Raw genomic sequence first — 14,232 nt, forward strand, 5'->3', positions numbered from 1 at the left:
CCCTGCAGCGCCGCCTCGTCCCGCGCTTTGCCTTGCCGGAGCGCGAGCGCTGCACTTCCCCCGCCGCGCCGGCGAGTCCGCCTTTCCGGAGCCATCGTCTGCTGCCGTCCCAGGTCATTAGGGCCGCCGCCCCACCCTCGTTTCCTCTCTGCTCCCTCTCCCTCATGAACTCTCTCTCTCTCTCTCATCCTCATAGGAGGAGCCCCATCCGCGCCATGGATGCCCTGCCTTGTCGGATCTGAGATGGATCCATCCATTCCCGCTGTTCCACGCCCGGATCTGTGCCCCAGGTCCTCCTCCGAGCCTCCCCGTCAGTGAGCCGCCGTCATCCGCGCCATGGTTGCCATCCTCCTCCTTGCTCGTGTGGGGGCACGAGGACGACGAGTAGGAGCTGTGGCCCAGATCCGCAAGGCCCATTCGGCCACCCAACGACCTGCCTCCTCCTCCACCGTACCGGGCCTTGGCCCAGGGTGAGAAGGCCCGCACTCTGTATGCTCCTCTTGGACATCTATAATCGGCCCATAGGTTTTTTTTCCTGCTGCAGTGATTTTCACAATTTTCAAGAGACTGTTGTTTTGCAGAAAACTCCCTGCTGTTCATGCATATAATAACTCTCAAACTGTGCATCAGATTAAAATAAATTATATATGAAATATGACTAGAATTTCATCTAGTTTCATAATATGCAACTTTCATCTATGTTTAAAATGTTTAAACTTGAGGTTTGTTCATTTTTCTCATATGCCATGTTAAAATGCTTTAATTCATAACTAAATAACCGTAGCACCGATTTTAATAAACTTTATATGTAAATGGGGTAGAAACTTGCCTAGTTTAACATGGTGCACTTTTCTTGCATGTTAAACAACTATAAAATATGCTTTAGGGCAGAACAGTACCAAATCTAATATATGTTCATGAGGATTTTCCGGAATGGTTGTTTGTTATTTCTGGCCTCATTTAAACTTGACTAGATAGTTAGTTTAGTTATGCTTCACCTCTTGCCATGTTAATCAACATTTAATATTGTTGATTACATAAACGAGAGAGAACTAATAAGTCATGTGGTTTTTCATCAATATGCAACTCGTTGCATATTGAGCTCCACTTAACTTGTAGTTTTGCTTGTGTACTTTGCCATGCCATGCCTCATTAAACCAGACATGCATCATATTTGGTTGTGCATCATGTCATGCTTATGTGATGGTTGTTTACTATGTTGTTTGCTTCTTTCCGGTGTTGCTTCTTTGGGTTAGTTCTGATAACCTCGTGTTTGTGAGGATTCGTTCGACTACGTCCATTTGTCTTCTTCATGGACTCGTTCTTCTTCCTTGCAGGATCTCAGGCAAGATGACCATACCCTCGAAATCACTTCTATGTTTGCTTTGCTAGTTGTTCATTCTATCGCTACGTCGTGCTACCTACCTCCTTATATATCATGTCTCCCATATTGCCATGTCAAGCCTCTAACCCACCTTTCCTAGCAAACCGTTGTTTGGCTATGTTACAGCTTTTGCTCAGCCCCTCTTATAGCGTTGTTAGTTGCAGGTGAAGCTGAAGTTTGTTCCATGTTGGAACATGGATATATTGCGATATCACAATATCTATTATTTAATTAATGCATCTATATACTTGGTAAAGGGTGGAAGGCTCGGCCTTATGCCTGGTGTTTTGTTCCATTCTTGCCGCCCTAGTTTCCATCATACCGGTGTTACGTTCCTTAATTTTGCGTTCCTTACGCGGTTGGCTGTTATGGGAACCCCTTGACAGTTCGCTTTGAATAAAACTCCTCCAGCAAGGCCCAACCTTGGTATTACATTTGCCTAACAACCTATTACCCTTCCCTTGGGTCGGCCAACCCGAGGGTCATCTTTATTTTAACCCCCCGGGCCAGTGCTTCTCTAAGTGTTGGTCCAAACCGAGCTGCCTGCGGGGCCACCTCGAGGAAACTTGAGGTTTGGTTTTACTCGTAGCTAGTCTCATCCGGTGTTTCCCTGAGAACGAGATACGTGCGACTCCTATCGGGATTGTCAGCACATCGGCTGGCTTTGCTAGTCTTGTTTTACGATTGTCGAAATGTCTTGTAACCGGGATTCTGAGACTGATCGGGTCTTCACGGGAGAAGGAATATCCTTCGTTGACCATGAGAGCTTGTGATGGGCTAAGTTGGGACACCCCTTCAGGGTTTGAACTTTCGAAAGCCGTGCCCGTGGTTATGTGGTAGATGGGAATTTGTTAATGTCTGGTTGTAGAGAACTTGACTGTGATGGCCTGGCTTATTGGGGATGATAGACTACTCATATCAATAAGGAATTCCTTCTTTTCCGGGAGCCTATTTATACAGAACTCCAAAGTTAAGCGTGCTTAGCTTGGAGTAGTGTCAGGATGGGTGACCGACCGGGAAGTTTCTCCCGGGTGCGCACGAGTGAGGACAAAGTGCACAGAAAAGACTAGTATTAATCTGTGGTGCCAGCCTATATCATGCCAGGAGTAACGACCACCGGCGGGTGTGTCCGGGGCGTTACAAGTTGGTATCAGAGCCGACCCTCGCGGTTACACGGATGTTTGCAGACAGGTGCGCGGTCATGTTGTTTATGACGTTTGTGATCTGTCGTGGCACACATCATGACACATGTACCGGACTGGATGCATAGACGTTTGTTCCAAGAGGTAACGTTCCTGTGGCCCGACGAGGACGTTGGTTCCTCCGAGTGGGGGTGTATGTGATGGCCTGGCATATTAGGGATGATAGACTACCCATATCAATAAGGAATTCCTTCTTTTCCGGGAGCCTATTTGGACAGAACTCCAAAGTTAAGCGTGCTTAGCTTGGAGTAGTGTTAGGATGGGTGACCGACCGGGAAGTTGCTCTCGGCTGCGCACGAGTGATGACAAAGTGCACAGAAAAGACTAGTATTGATTTGTGGGGCTAGTCTAGATCATGCCAGGAGTAACGACCACCGGCGGGTGTGTCCGGGCGTTACATTGACATTTAACTTAATTAAAATGCATCAACCGCTTGTGTAGCCATGATGGTCTCTTTCCGGTGGTGTCCGGGAAGTGAACATGGTTCTTGTGTTATGCTTGAACGTAAGTAGATTCAGGATCACTTCTTGATCACTTCTAGTTCACGACCGTTCCATTGCTTCTCTTCTCACTCTTATTTGCGTATGTTAGCCACCATATATGCTTAGTGCTTGCTGCAGTTCGACCTCATTACCTTATCCTACCCATAAGCTTAAATAGTCTTGATCTCGTGGGTGTGAGATTGCTGAGTCCTCGTGGCTCACAGATACTTCCAAACAGTTGGAGGTGCCGATGATACCAGTGCAGATGACGCAACCCAGCTCAAGTGGGAGCTCGATGAAGATCTTGATCGTTGTTTTTGTTTATTTTCCGGATGATCAGTAGTGGAGCCCAGTTGGGACGATCGGGGATCTAGCATTTGGGGTTGTCTTTCTTTATTTTGGTTCTGTAGTCGGACCTTGATTGTATTCTGGATGATGTATGTTTAACTTGTATTTGTGTGAAGTGGCAATTGTAAGCCAACTCTTTATCCCTTTCTTATTCAGTACATGGGATTGTGTGAATATTACCCCTCTTGCGACAAACCTACCATGCGGCTATGCCTCTAAGTCATGCCCCGACACGTGGGAGATATAGCTGCATTGTGGGTGTTATAAGTTGGTAATCAAAGCCTTCCTCAACTTAGGAGCCCCCTGCTTGATCGAATCGCTGACGTTGTTGAGTCTAGAACAAAATGTTTTGAGTCTTAGGATTATATATATCAGAGAGTAGGATTCTTTTTACTCCTCAGTCCCTTCGTCGCTCTGGTGAGGCCTCATGACGTACAGTTTTGACTCTTCTCTCCTCAAATTTCACGATATTTTTTTAGGATTACGCGGGTATCTTGAAATTGTTCCGATGGTTTTATGACGAGAACGTTGTTCTTTGTGCCTCCTGACATTTAGGGCTTGTGGCAGTGTCCCAGGGAGTTGAGCTCCGAGGTGTTGTCGTCACAATTTTATCGTTGCAATTCTGGAATACTTGAGTTCGCCGACATCAAAAATCTCTTTTATGCAGTTGTTGGTGAGATAACCTCGACGCCACCCAGTACTAGGGCGGGAGTTCGGGAGTGTTGCCATAACTCGTATAACGGATGCTTTTTGAAGGTTGAGGTAAATGATTTCCGAAGGTTTCTTGGTTATGTGTTGAAGGATGGATACAGCTGGATGTAGGATTTGTTAGTTTGGGTGAGATATTCTGCTTCCCCTATATCCCCAACACCTGATTGCATAAGCAAAAAGTTTCAAGAGTTTATAAGTGGGAATTCAAGTAGCTCCTAGAACAATATTTCCAATAGACACATGATACGATATGGGGTCTATCATATGTTTGTTTCCGGTTTATCCTGCAAACCAAATCCTTTGTTTTTGTTTTCAGTTTGTGGTATTCGAGTTGCTTCAAAGTCAAATGTTGATTTCATACCTTGCCTAAGAGGTATTCTCATATTTCTATGTGAATACTAATCCTTCATGATAATCGAGATTGTCATGTTAATTCTTTTTCAACCGGCGTGTTTCTCTTCAAGTGGAGCCGATCATTTACAACATCCGCAAGATCAACTCAAAGTCTTCTCAACATTATTTGTTTCATCCGTCCCAAGTTTCTTTTGTTTTCCCGCCCTCCCACCCTTTTTCTTCAAGGACTCATATTTCTTAATCCATTATCCATTTTATTGATGTGAAGTCTCTTCATCTTTTTCTTTCAAGTTTCGATCCGGTGAATTATCGTGAATATGCTAACGCAGCTTCAAGTTCATCATTCTTCATTCTCTTTCTTCTCGGGTGGATGCAATTCAAGCTTTTGGTATTGATTATATTCCTTTCCTCATTTCAAATGTTTTCTCATGCCAGTGCACCTCTTAATCGTTCATCTCTCTCTATTCATATCCAAAGCGCTGAAGATATCTCAGAAGATTCAAGTTTCCATTCTCAATTCCCTTAAGTTCTTTTGAGGATGTTATCTCATTCAAGCCATTTAAATCAACCGGTGCATTCTACCATTCAAGTAATCGTTCAAATGTGTTTCTTTTGAGTGGGCCCTAACCCACTGGTCTTTTCCCAGGATCTTACCGACTCTTCTAATTTTCCCGGAGTTATCCACAAATTCATTTCAAACTTTGACGCAAGAATGATTTGTCACCAGTCAAGTGTCTTTCTCCAAGATCTTTCAATTTTTTTCATCATTGGTTCAACTTTTCTATTCTTCATTATTCTGGAGTGTCTCAACAATTTTGTGGTGTTCTTCTCGTCATTCTCGGATTTGAAGACCGAAGAGGAGTTCCTCTTAAATCCTTACCCGTTATCCCAAAGATTCATGGTGCTAGCTTTATGCCATCTTCTCATAATTGTTTTCGACTGTGAGAATTCTGCTCACCCATCCAGAGCAATTCATGAGTCTTTTCAGTTTGATTCTCTGAAGGTCATCATTTTGGGTTTATTCATTCTCAACTTTCAGCTCTCATTCTCAAAATCTTCCGGTGCATCATTCAAATATTCTCTAATCAGCTCGGGATCTCTTCGTTCACTTGTATCTAAATTCTCTCAAGTATCTTCTTTCTCTAATTCTTCCCGGTGTTTCTTTATATTTTATTTGTTCATTTTTAATCCTTACGGTGGTTCGTTCAAGATTTCTCTTCCTTCATTATCATATCAATTTATTCGTTGGTTAAATCCTACCGGTGGTCCATTAAGTTCGCGCTATATCTCTCTTTTCAAGAAGAATAAGTAGTATGCTAAATCCGTTTGCTTGTCATCAATTTAAATTGGTGAAGGATGCGCATGATGTAATTCTTATTATTACTTCATCCAAGTGATCTAGTTTCTTCTTTCCAGAAGTTGTTCATCATGTCACATTTCTCGGTTCGAGATGCTTCATCTTTTCTTTCCCGGAGTTCCAAGCTCTTTCAATTATATCATTTCGTAGCCCCATCTAAATCATCGCAAGGCTTCACCTTATGTTTTCAACTTCTCTTTCTTTTTATCATCCTTTTATTACCGGAGTTCTTCATGGAGGCTCTACATGGTGGCTCATCAAGGATTCCTTTCATTCTTCAATTGTTCGTCAAGTTTTCTCTCGAAGTTAAGATCCGCCAAGCTATGCTCTAAAATGAACATGGTGCTCAACACATGTCTTGTTTTGAGGAGTTCAAGCATTCTTCATCTTGCATTTCAAAGTGCAATTCTTTCTATCTCATCTTTTGAGATGGTGTTATGTCATTGTTGATAATTTCCCGTCGTGTTTCATGATTCACAAGTTTTCAAGAGTGACCTATCTTAAATCCATCATTTTCAGTTCATTCAGGACATCTTTTCAACCCATCAATCTCTTCATTGGAGTTATATTAGGTTATATTTCACCTAAAGCTTTCCCTAGGGACTGTTGCTATTTATGATGCTCATAAATGACCCAAGTTCTTCATTTATCTTCCCGGTGAAATAAGTTTCTTGTCTCCTTGTTCATCTCAATCCAATCTATTGTTTTTCGTTAGTGGTAGAATTTCACCTCAAGATTTTGAGATGTTTTCCATAAGCCCACAACAACCTTACTCTTTCGCTGTTGGTTTCCAACAACTCCGTTATAACCTTCTTGGAAGGGTGCTTTCCAAACTCATATGTGGTAGAAGTTGTCATTTTCTTCTTTGTTCTTTTGTTCCAACGATCTACCTTCTATTCCTTCATCCGGAGAAATTGTGATGTTGCCCTTTTCTCTCATCATCTCGAATTGTGAGGACCATGTTCTTTTCATGCTTATCCTTTTAACTGGAGTGTCATGTCCTCCATTCAAGTTCTCTCATCTTATCAAGTTTTGCCTTCCTTCTCAACCGGAGTGCCGTCTGAAATCTTTCTTACCCCTTGTGCCGTTCTTTCTCTAGTTCCGGAGGCAGTATGTCGTTGATTTCATCAAGTATCCTCTCATCTTGTAAAGTTCATATTCAATTCCTTCCTTTTAAAGTCGGAGTGCTGCCCAAATTATATCATTCTTATTTCCTTCTCTATCTTGTTTTAACCGGTGTGTTGTGGCTATCCTCTTCTAACCGGACTCTCGTCCAAGTGCTTTCATTTTGCCAAGCTCATATTATTTACCTTCCATGTCCAACCGGAGTGTTGTTGTAATTGATCTTTATAGTTCCTTATACATCTCGTATCTACCGGAGTGCTTGCATGTACTTCTTGTCCATTGCAACCCTTTTCTTATGTCTTTCAACCTACAAGGTTCTACTAATGTTCCTTGTTCCTCTTTTCTAACGGAGTGTTTTCAACTTTGTTCATCTTCATTGTATTCTTTCTTTCAATTTGTTCAACCTTGCAAGGTTATTTGGTTTCACTCGCTTGTCAAAGAAGCAACTTAGCTTTACCTTTTCTCTTCCTCTTCCGTTTCCCTTCGGTGCCATCCTATATCTCGAGACGAGATCCTTTTGTAGTGGTGGAGTGTTGTGACGCCCCGAGACCGTTGCGTCAGGTGTCTTCCAATTATTCGATGTCTTTGCCATGTAATTTGCTTGCGTGTTGCATCTTGCCATGTCATCATCCGCATTGCATCTGCATGTTTTCAAAACTTGCATTCATCTGGGTTCCCCCAGTTCTGTCCGTTGTCCGTTCTGAGCCCAGACACACTCGCACGCGCCCGCGGCACATCTGAAATATTATTTTATAAGTGGCCGGAAAATGTTCTTGGAATGGGTTGAGAGTTGGCGTGCGGTGTTGTTATGTTGTCAGTAGGCTGCCTGCCAAGTTTCATCGCATTCGGAGTTCGTTTGATGCCCCAACGGATACATATAGCGGCATTATAGCCGGTCATACGTCAGACGTTTTCAGTCTCCAGAAATAGTTGCCGGGCTGCACTCCTTCCCTCTCATCTCAGCCCAACCTCCTCTTCACAGCCCACCAAACCCCCACTCCGACCGGAGCCATCGGATCGCAATCGGAGCGTCCGAAAACCCCCCTAAATCCCCTAACCCTAGCTCTTTTGCTAAATATGGACACCCCTTGTCCATTTCAGGCAACCTAGCCTCCCCCTACCCTCAGCCGTCACCTCCCACCTCGTTTCTAGTGCCAGCCGCCACAGCTGGCCATGCCGCCACCTGACCGCCCCTCCAGCCAACGCGCGACTGCCACGCGCCCCCCTGCTTGCTCCCACCGCCGTGGCCTGCAACCGGCCCGCCCCAGGGCTGATCTAGGACCGAGGCCGCCCGCCGCGAACCCGCACTCCAGCACCCCCACCGCCAGTCGCGGATCCCTGCACTGCCGCCTCGTCCCACGCTTTGCCTTGCCGGAGTGCGAGCGCTACACTTCCCCCGCCACGCCGGCGAGTCCGCCTTGCCGGAGCCATCGTCTGCTGCCGTCCCAGGTCATCAGCGCCGCTGCCCCGCCCTCGTTTCCTGTCTGCTCCCTCTCCCTCATGAACTCTCTCTCTCTCTCTCATCTTCACATGAGGAGCGTCGTCCACGCCATCGATGCCCTGCCTCGTCGGATTCGAGATGGATCCATCCATTCCCACTATTCCACACCTGGATCCGTGCCCCCAGGTCCTCCTCCGCGCCTCCCCGTCGGCGAGCCGCCTTCATCCGCGCCATGGTTTCCGTCCTCCTCCTTGCTCGTGCGGGGGCACGAGGACGACGAGCAGGAGCTGTGGCCCAGATCCGCAAGGCCCATTCGGGCACCCAACGGCGTGCCTCCTCCTCCACCATACCGGGCCTTGGCCTAGGGTGAGCAGGCCCGCACTCTGTATGCTCCTCTTGGACAGCTAGAATCGTCCCATATGGTTTTTTTCCCGCTGCTGCGATTTTCACAATTTTCCAGAGACTGTAGTTTTGCATAAAACCCCTGCTGTTCATGCATATAATAACTCTCAAACAGTGCATTGGATTAAAATAAATTATATATGAAATATGACTAGAATTTCATCTAGTTTCATAATATGCAACTTTCATCTATGTTTAAAATGTTTAAACTTGCTGTTTGTTCATTTTTCTCATATGCCATGTTAAAATGCTTTAATTCATAACTAAATAACCGTAGCTCCGATTTTAATAAACTTTATATGTAAATGGGGTAGAAACTTGCCTAGATTAACATGGTGCACTTTTCTTGCATGTTTAACAACTATAAAATATTCTTTAGGGAAGAACAGTACCAAATCTAATATATGCTCTTGAGGATTTTTCGGAATGGTTGTTTGTTATTTTCGTCCTCATTTAAACTTGACTAGATAGTTAGTTTAGTTATGCTTCACCTCTTGCCATGTTAATCAACATTTAATATTGTTGATTACATAAACGGGAGAGAACTAAATAAGTCATGTGGTGTTTCGTCAATATGCAACTCGTTGCATATTGAGCTCCACTTAACTTGTAGTTTTGCTTGTGCACTTTGCCATGCCATGCCTCATTAAACCGGACATGCATCATATTTGGTTGGGCATCATGTCATGCTTATGTGATGGTTGTTTACTATGTTATTTGCTTCTTTGGGTTAGTTCCAATAATGTCGCGTTTGTGAGGATTCGTTCGACTACGTCCGTTTGTCTTCTTCATGGACTCGTTCTTCTTCCTTGCGGGATCTCAGGCAAGATGACCATACCCTTGAAATCACTTATGTCTTTGCTTTGCTAGTTGTTAATTCTATCGCTATGTGGCGCTACGTACCACTTGATATATCATGTCTCCCATATTGCCATGTCAGGCCTCTAACCCACCTTTCCTAGCAAACCGTTGTTTGGCTATGTTACCGCTTTTGCTCAGCCCCTCTTATAGCGTTGTTAGTTGCAGGTGAAGCTAAAGTTTGTTCCATGTTGGAACCTGGATATATTGGGATATCACAATATCTATTATTTAATTAATGCATCTAAATACTTGGTAAAGGGTGGAAGGCTCGGCCTTATGCCTGGTGTTTTGTTCCACTCTTGCCGCCCTAGTTTTCGTCATACCGGTGTTATGTTCCTTGATTTTGCGTTCCTTACGCGGTTGGGTGTTATGGGAACCCCTTGACAGTTCGCTTTGAATAAAACTCCTCCAGCAAGGCCCAACCTTGGTATTACATTTGCCTAACAACCTATGACCCTTCCCTTGGGTTGGCCAACCCGAGGCTCATCTTTATTTTAACTCCCCCGGGCCAGTGTTTCTCTAAGTGTTGGTCCGAACCGAGCTGCCTGCGGGGCCACCTCAGGGAAACTTGAGGTTTGGTTTTACTCATAGCTAGTCTCATCCGGTGTTTCCCTGAGAACGAGATATGTGCGACTCCTATCGGGATTGTCGGCACATCAGGCGGCTTTGCTGGTCTTGTTTTACCATTGTCAAAATGTCTTGTAACCGGGATTCCGAGACTGATCGGGTCTTCCTGGGAGAAGGAATATCCTTCGTTGACCGTGAGAGCTTGTGATGGGCTAAGTTGGGATACCCCTCCAGGGTTTGAACTTTCGAAAGCCGTGCCCACGGTTATGTGGCAGATGGGAATTTGTTAATGTCCGGTTGTAGAGAACTTGACACTTAACTTAATTAAAATGCATCAACCGCGTGTGTAGCCGTGATGGTCTCTTTCCGGTGGTGTCCGGGAAGTGAACACGGTTCTTATGTTATGCTTGAACGTAAGTAGATTCAGGATCACTTCTTGATCACGACAGTTGCATTGCTTCTCTTCCCACTCTTATTTGCGTATGTTAGCCACCATATATTCTTAGTGCTTGCTGCAGTTCCACCTCATTACCTTATCCTACCCATAAGCTTAAATAGTCTTGATCTCGCGGGTGTGAGATTGCTGAGTCCTCATGGCTCACAGATACTTCCAAATAGTTATAGGTGCTACTGATACCAGTGCAGATGACGCAACCCAGCTCAAGTGGGAGCTCGATGAAGATCTTGATTGTTGTTTTTGTTTCTTTTCCGGATGATCAGTAGTGGAGCCCAGTAGGGACGATCGGGGATCTAGCATTTGGGGTTGTCTTTCTTTATTTTGGGTCCGTAGTCGGACCTTGATTGTATTCTGGACGATGTATGTTTAACTTGTATTTGTGTGAAGTGGCGATTGTAAGCCAGCTCTTTATCCCTTTCTTATTCAGTACATGGGATTGTGTGAAGATTACCCCTCTTGCAACAAACCTACCATGCGGCTATGCCTCTAAGTCGTGCCCCGACACGTGGGAGATATAGCTGCATTGTGGGTGTTATACCAATATGTGTCCTTAGCATTTTCAGGGGTCCACATTTCTAGTCCATGCCATGCCAATGATTGAACTTTCTGAAATGATCATCTTGAAAGAGCATTAGTTCAATGAGCTATATGTTGTTAGGAATTACCAAAACCACCCAGGGATAGTTGCACTTTCAGAAACCTTAATCATCTTTGATCAACGAGCTAGTCTAGTAGAGGCTCACTAGGGACACGGTATTTGTTTATGTATTCACACATGTATTTAGGTTTACGATCAATACAATTATAGCATGAATAATAAACCTTTATCATGAATAAGAAAATATAAAATAACAACTTTATTATTGCCTCTAGGGCATATTTCCTTCAGTCCCCCACTTGCACTAGAGTAAACTAGTTCACATCGCCATGTGAATAACACACATAGTTCACATCACCATGTGAACTATACCGAAGGGGTTACTAGAGTCAATAATCTAGTTTACATCACCATGTGATTAACACCCAAAGAGTAATAAGGTGTGATCATGTTTTGCTTGTGAGAGAGGTTTAGTCATCGGGTCTGCCACATTCAGATTCATATGTATTTTGCAAATTCCTATGTCTACAATGCTCTACATCAAGCTACTCTAGATAATTGCTCCCACTTTCAATATGTATCCAGAATGAGACTAAGAGTCATCTGAATCAGTGTCAAAGCTTGCATCAATGTAACCCTTTATGACGAACTCTTTATCACCTCCATAATTGAGAAACATTTCCTTAGTCTTCTAAGGATAATTTTGACCGATGTCTAGTGATCCACTCCTAGATAACTATTGTACCCCCTTGCCAAACTCATGGCAAGGTACACAATAGGTCTGGTACACAGCATGGCATACTTGATAGAATCTATGGCTGAGGCATAGGGAATGACTTTCATTCTCTCTCTGTCTTCTGCCGTGGTCGGGTTTTGAGTCTTACTCAACTTCACACCTTGCAACACAGACAAGAACCCTTTCTTTGACTGATCTATTTTGAGCTTCTTCAAATTTTTTGCCAAGGTATATACTTTGTGAAAGTCCTATTAAGCGTCTCGATCTATCCCTATAGATCTTGATGCCCAATATGTAAGTAGCTTCACTGAGGTCTTTCATTGAAAAATTCTTATTCATGTATCGTTTTATGCTATCCAGAAATTCTATATCATCTACAATCAACAATATGTCATCCACATATACTATCAGAAATGCTATAGAGCTCCCACTCACTTTCTTATAAATACAGGCTTCACCGTAAGTATGTATAAAACCATATGCTTTGATCACCTCATCAAAGCGTATATTCCAATTCCGAGATGCTTGCACCGGTCCATAGATGGATCGCTGGAGCTTGTATACCTTGTTAGCACCTTTAGGATCGACAAAACCTTCTGGTTGCATCACAACTCTTCTTTAAGAAATTCATTAAGGAATGCATTTTTGATGTCCATTTGCAAAATTTCATAATAAAATGCGGCAATTGCTAACATGACTCGGACTGACTTAAGCATCGCTATGGGTGAGAAGTTCTCATCGAAGTCAACCCCTTGAACTTGTCGAGAACCTTTTGCAACAAGTCGAGATTTCTAGATGGTGACATTACTATCAACGTCTGTCTTCTTCTTGAATATCCATTTATTCTTAATGATTTGCCGATCATCGGGCAAATCCATCAAAGTCCACACTTTGTTCTCATACATGGATCCTATCTCAGATTTCATAGCCTCAAGCCATTTATCGAAATCTAGACTCATCATAGCTTCTTCATAGTTCGTAGGTTCGTCATGGTCTAGTAACATGACTTCCGGGACAGGATTACTGTACCACTCTGGTGCAGAATGTGCTCTTTTCAACCTACAAGGTCTAGTAGTAACTTGATCTGAAGTTTCATGATCATCATCATTAACTTCCTCTCTAGTTGGTATAGGCATCACAGGAATGGATTTCTCTGATGTGTTATTTTCCAATTTGAGAGACGGTACGATTACCTCATCAAGAGAAACTCCTTCTCTAGAAAGGTTCCATTCTTGGCAAAAGATCTTGCCTTCGGATCTGCGGTAGAAGGTGTACCCAATTGTTTCCTTAGGATATCCTATGAAGACACACTTCTCCGATTTGGTTTCAAGCTTATTAGGCCGAAGCCTTTTGACATAAGCGTCACATCCCCAAACTTTTAAGAAACAACACCTTAGGTTTGTTGCCAAACCACAGTTAATACGACGTCGTCTCAATGGATTTAGACAGTGCCCTATTTGACGTGATTGCGGCTGTCTCTAATGCATAACCCCAAAATGATAATGGTAAATCGGTAGGAGCCATCATAGAACGCACCATATCCAATAAAGTACGGTTTACAATGTTCGGACACACCATTACACTGTGGTGTTCCACGTGGCGTGAGTTGTGAAACAATTCCACATTGTTTTAAATGAAGGACAAACTCGTAACTCAAATATTTGCCTCTGTGATCAGGTCATAGGAACTTTATTTTCTTGTTACGATGATTCTCCACTTCACTCTGAAATTCTTTGAACTTTTGAAATGTTTCAGACTTGTGTTTCATCAAGTAGATATACCCATACCTACTTAAATCATCTGTGAAGGTGAGAAAATAACAATACCTGCCACGAGCTTCAACACTCATCGGACCGCATATATCGGTATGTATTATTTCCAATAAGTCATTAGCTCGCTCAACTGATCCGAAGAATGAAGTTTTAGTCATCTTGCCCATAAGGCATGGTTTGCAAGTATCAAATGATTCATAATCAAGTGATTCCAAAAGTCCATCCACATGGAGTTTCTTCATGCACTTCACACCAATATGACCTAAATGGCAGTGCCACAAGTATGTTGCACTATCATTATCAACTTTGTATATTTTGGCATCAATATTATGAATATGTGTATCACTACGATCGAGACTCAATAAACCATTTACATTGGGTGTATGACCATAGAAGGTTTTATTCATGTAAACAGAACAACAATTATTCTCTGAC

This window comes from Triticum dicoccoides, chromosome 3A, assembly GCF_002162155.2.
Source record: "Triticum dicoccoides isolate Atlit2015 ecotype Zavitan chromosome 3A, WEW_v2.0, whole genome shotgun sequence".
Taxonomy (NCBI): Eukaryota; Viridiplantae; Streptophyta; class Magnoliopsida; order Poales; family Poaceae; genus Triticum; species Triticum dicoccoides.